This window comes from Schistocerca nitens, chromosome 2 (assembly GCF_023898315.1).
Source record: "Schistocerca nitens isolate TAMUIC-IGC-003100 chromosome 2, iqSchNite1.1, whole genome shotgun sequence".
Lineage (NCBI taxonomy): Eukaryota > Metazoa > Arthropoda > Insecta > Orthoptera > Acrididae > Schistocerca > Schistocerca nitens.
Genome location: NC_064615.1, coordinates 782,328,822 through 782,334,821, shown reverse-complemented (window position 1 = coordinate 782,334,821; position 6,000 = coordinate 782,328,822).

The following is a 6,000-nucleotide window of genomic DNA, read 5'->3' as shown; positions in this document are numbered from 1 at the left end:
GGAGTATTGATGGAGGTGTAGCAGTCACCAATAAATTTAAATAAAATACTTATTAGGTTGGTGTGGAAAATCTTAAGCTGCTGAGGTACGAGAATAACTGAATTTACGTTTAGATTGTTTTTGCAAGAAAGTTACGTAAACATCTCCTCAGGAACAAAGCCAGTTTTTCTTCAAATCCAATCGAAACGAAAGTAGTCAGTGAACCGTTTATGACAAAAATCGGACTCCAAAGCGAATTTACGTTGAGTTATTCTCTTGCATCCTGTTTGCTATTCTGATTTGCCTCGTTTCGCAGTGTTGTATAATAGCATCAGCATGTTCATTTTCTCATTAGAACATGACTGTAAACTAATACCCATGATAAGATACGATATTGCGGCGCCTGTGTTGTTAAGAAGAACGATACAGTGTTCCTTCGGACAGGCGTGCATCGTTCTTCTTAACAGTATCGTATTTATACCGGCCAACGAATTTCAATTTAAATGCCTTTCTCTGTACGGGAATTACGTAATGTGTGTACGAGCGAAAGTAGTGACGCAGGAACGACGATACGTTGAAGTTCGGGCCTGCCCGTGAGTCGTGCACGGATAGTCGAAGCGGGTAAGGCGACCGCTCGCGTGAAGCGGGAAAGCCGGGTTCGAGTTCCCGTCTGGCACAAATTTTCACTGTCGTCGTACCCTTATGTAGGTGATGGTTGTCCGCAATCGCAACTGCGAATACATTTTGTATATAAACTCCATGAGTTGAGCCATTTCTTCACAAGGAGAGACTACGCGTACTGATCAAGAAACTTTCTTCCAGTGTGCGCTCATACTGTATTAGCTTTTTCTGCACTGCGCAGCCCTACCCTGCGTCTCCGGCGTCACAATGTGTGCCTAGCTAGCTCTAGGGCAAAAACCGCCCTTCGTCGCGTTACGGGTGGAAGTCGACTTCTTGGCCCTCCCTTGGCTCAAGGAAGTGCCTCACAAAACCCGTGGAAGCGCTCCACAGGTGTTGAGGCGGAAAGCAACCAAGCGAGCGAATTCTTCGTCAATGCGAGTCACTTGCTAAGAAAGAAGAATTCTCCTCCGAACACTGATAGACATGTTCCCAAACTGCTGAACGAGCGCCATAAAGACTTCACTGAACCGCCTTCAAGCTGTTTTTCTACGTTCCACTCTCGAACAGCGCGCGGAAAAAAACGAATACTTAAATCTTCTTGTTGCATCTTCTGGGTGTTCTGCGAATAAATCAAAGCCTTTGGTTTGCCTTCCCCTCAACATTACCTATGTGATCGATCCTATTTAAGATATTCGTATTTGTAATCCCTAATTATTTAGTTGAGTTCACAACCCTAGATTTGTTTGATTTATCGTATAACCGAAATTAAGCTGATTCTTTTTAGTGTTCATGTGGACGGCTTCACACTTTTCATTATTTGCAGTCAATTGTCACTTTTCACACCAAACATATCTTGTCCAAATCATTTTGCAGTTGGCTTTTATCATCGGATGACTTACCTAACAAGACGGAAAATGCAGCATCGGAGAGCACCGCCCAGCTTGTCTCCTAAATCGTTTCTGTAGATCAGGAACAGCAAAGGACCTATAACACTTCCTTGGGGAACGCCAGATATTACTTCTCTTTTACTCAGTGACTTTCTATCAGTTACTACGAACTGTGACCTTTCTGACAAGAGCTCATGAATCCAGTCTCACAACGGAGGCAATATTCCATAAGCACGTGATTTGATTAGATGCCGTTCGTGGGGAACAGTGTCAAAAGCTTTTTGGAAAGCTAAAAATACGGAATCCGTTTGACATCCCTGTCGATAGCGCTCATTACTTCGTAGTATAAAGAGCTAAAAATTTCGTGATCTCGACCGGTTCGCCAGCGAACCTGGAACAGCAGTGTGGACGGTATCAGAATACGCACGGAGATCTGTCAGTGCTAGTCTGTCACATCCAGCTACTTTAGATGAAGCTAAGTAATTTTCATGAATCGAGAGTTTGGATGCCAGCGGAAGTGTTCCTGGAGCCACTCTTTAGCAAACCTCAACGTGTGATGTGTCGCGTTATCCTGCTGGACTTGTTCAAGACCGTCGGAATTCACAGTGGACATGAATGGATGCAGGTGATCAGACAGGATGCTTACGAACGCATCACCTACCAGAGTCGTATCTAGACGTATCTCGGGTCCCATATCACTCAAACTGTACACGCCCCACACCATTACAGAGCCTCCACCAGCTTCAACAGCCCCCTACTGACATGCAGGGTCCATGGATTCACGAGGTGGTCTCCGTACCTGTACGCTTCCATCCACTCGATACAATCTGAAACGAGACTCGTCCGACCAGACAACATGTTTCCAGTCATCAACAGTCCATTGTCGGCGTTGACGGGCGCAGAGGAGGCGTAACGTCTTGTGTCGTGCAGTCATCAAGGGTACAGGAGTCGAACTTCGGCTGCGAAAGCCCATATTGATGATGTTTCGTTGAGTGGTTCGCACGCTGACACTTGTTGATGGCGCAGCACTGAAATCTGCAGCAGTTTGCGGAATGGTTCCACTTCTGCCACGTTGTACGATTCTATTCAGTCGTCGTTGGTCCCGTTCTTGCAGGATCTTTTTACGACCGCAGTGATGTCGGAGATTTGATGTTTTACCGGATTCCTGATATTCACGGTACACTCGTGAAATGGTCGTACGGGAAAATCCCCACATTGCTACCTCGGAGATGCTGTTTCCCATCGCTCATGCGCCGACAGTAACACCACTTTCAGACGCCGGCCGGTGTGGCCGAGCGGTTCTGGGCGCTACAGTCTGGAACCGCGCGACCGCTACGGTCGCAGGTTCGAATCCTGCCTCGGGCATGGATGTGTGTGAGGTCCTTAGGTTAGTTAGGTTTAAGTATTTCTAAGTTCTAGGGGACTGATAACCTCAGATGTTAAGTCCCATAGTGCTCAGAGCCATTTGAACCACTTTCAGACGCCCTTAAATCTTGATAACATGCCATTGTAGTAGCAGTAACCGATCTAACAACTGCGCCAGACACTTGCCTTGTATAGGCTTTACCGACCGCAGCCTCGTATTCTGCCTGTTTGCATACCTGTATATTTGAATACGCCTGCCTATACCAGTTTCTTTGGCGGTTCAGTGTATAACATGGCCCTAATAATGAGGCAGGTCAAAGTATTCCTGCCTGCTGATCAGCATGTTTTAACGTGCGAAGAACGAGCCCACGATCGGTTGCACTGTTAAAATGACTGCGCGCGCCGCCGAGCGAGTACGTCAGCTGCCGCCGAAGACGACGGCGGCGGCGGCAGTGCACGGGTGGTAATGTAACGCCAAGGACGTCAGCAGTCTGTGCAAGAGAGCAGCCGCCGCGGTGGAGTAAGGCGCCGGCTTCCTCGTCGCGAAGTGTCGTACTTTACCGTCACGTGACGGCGTTATCGCCTGATTGACCGGCCTAGCTATTGACGGCGAGACACTGCGCTGGCGGGCAGACCTTGAGGAGCGACCGCCTTCTCGTCTGGGCGGCCGTGCTTCCGCCCGTCCCCTGCCACCGCCGGTTTCTCAATCTTCGAAGTCGCTAACGCACGTTAGCGCGGTTGGCGCTCTGTTCGGTTCCGGTTCGGGCGGCGGAAGAAATTTTCTTCACCTGTTTTTCATTAGAAGAGGGCCTTTAAAGAGTTCAACGTCCCATCGACGACAAGGTCATTAGAAACGGCCAGAAGAGGAAGCGGACTTGTTTGTTGTCTTCACTTTGATCAACAGGCTATACGCCATTCTCACGTGTTAAATTCCAAACCTTTCTGCAGGGCCTCGCGTCGTTACGTCCTGCCCGAAAGAACTGACGCACTGACCAGTAGCGATTATAAATCAAAACACAGAGGGATTAATGACATTAGCTGTTAGTGTGCATTGATTTTAAGCTGGACCGGGATTCGAACCCAGGTCTCCTCCTTACTACGCAGATGCGCTGACCACTATGCCACCCGGTCACAGTAATCATCGCAACTGCTCCGACTTTCCTAGCATACCTCCCGTCAGATCCAAATTCTCAACTTATCTACACACTACCGATGTAGTGGCCCTTACCCATTATCCTCATTATTAGCTGCGTTACACAGTTTCCCATAAGAGTTCAGACATGTCCGAAAGAGCAGACACCACAGAAATACACTCCTGGAAATTGAAATAAGAACACGGTGAATTCATTGTCCCAGGAAGGGGAAACTTTATTGACACATTCCTGGGGTCAGATACATCACATGATCACACTGACAGAACCACAGGCACATAGACACAGGCAACAGAGCATGCACAATGTCGGCACTAGTACAGTGTATATCCACCTTTCGCAGCAATGCATGCTGCTATTCTCCCATGGAGACGATCGTAGAGATGCTGGATGTAGTCCTGTGGAACGGCTTGCCATGCCATTTCCACCTGGCGCCTCAGTTGGACCAGCGTTCGTGCTGGACGTGCAGACCGCGTGAGACGACGCTTCATCCAGTCCCAAACATGCTCAATGGGGAACAGATCCGGAGATCTTGCTGGCCAGGGTAGTTGACTTGCACCTTCTAGAGCACGTTGGGTGGCACGGGATACATGCGGACGTGCATTGTCCTGTTGAAACAGCAAGTTCACTTGCCGGTCTAGGAATGGTAGAACGATGGGTTCGATGACGGTTTGGATGTACCGTGCACTATTCAGTGTCCCCTCGACAATCACCAGTGGTGTACGGCCAGTGTAGGAGATCGCTCCCCACTCCATGATGCCGGGTGTTGGCCCTGTGTGCCTCGGTCGTATGCAGTCCTGATTGTGGCGCTCACCTGCACGGCGCCAAACACGCATACGACCATCATTGGCACCAAGGCAGAAGCGACTCTCATCGCTGAAGACCACACGTCTCCATTCGTCCCTCCATTCACGCCTGTCGCGACACCACTGGAGGCGGGCTGCACGATGTTGGGGCGTGAGCGGAAGACGGCCTAACGGTGTGCGGGACCGTAGCCCAGCTTCATGGAGACGGTTGCGAATGGTCCTCGCCGATACCCCAGGAGCAACAGTGTCCCTAATTTGCTGGGAAGTGGCGGTGCGGTCCCCTACGGCACTGCGTAGGATCCTACGGTCTTGGCGTGCATCCGTGCGTCGCTGCGGTCCGGTCCCAGGTCGACGGGCACGTGCACCTTCCGCCGACCACTGGCGACAACATCGATGCACTGTGGAGACATCACGCCCCACGTGTTGAGCAATTCGGCGGTACGTCCACCCGGCCTCCCGCATGCCCACTATACGCCCTCGCTCAAAGTCCGTCAACTGCACATACGGTTCACGTCCACGCTGTCGCGGCATGCTACCAGTGTTAAAGACTGCGATGGAGCTCCGTATGCCACGGCAAACTGGCTGACACTGACGGCGGCGGTGCACAAATGCTGCGCAGCTAGCGCCATTCGACGGCCAACACCGCTGTTCCTGGTGTGTCCGCTGTGCCGTGCGTGTGATCATTGCTTGTACAGCCCTCTCGCAGTGTCCGGAGCAAGTATGGTGGGTCTGACACACCGGTGTCAATGTGTTCTTTTTTCCATTTCCAGGAGTGTATATAATTAAGATAACTAAATAACAGACATCACGTATAATTAAGATGAAGACAACCAATTAATTACTTCAGTGCAGATACACAACGCGCTCGAACTCTTAACGGCTAAGGCGCTGCAGTCATGGACTGTGTGGCTGGTCCCGGCGGAGATTCGAGTCCTCCCTTGGGCATGGGTGTGTGTGTGTTTGTCCTTAGGATAATTTAGTTGGGTTGGGTTGTTTTGGGGAAGACCAGACAGCGAGGTCATCGGTCTAGGGAAGGACGGGGAAGGAAGTCGGCCGTGCCCTTTGAAAGGAACCATCCCGGCATTTGCCTGGAGCGATTTAGGGAAATCACGGAAAACCTAAATCAGGATCGCCGGACGCGGGATTGAACCGTCGTCCTCCCGAATGCGAGTCCAGTGTGAGGATAATTTA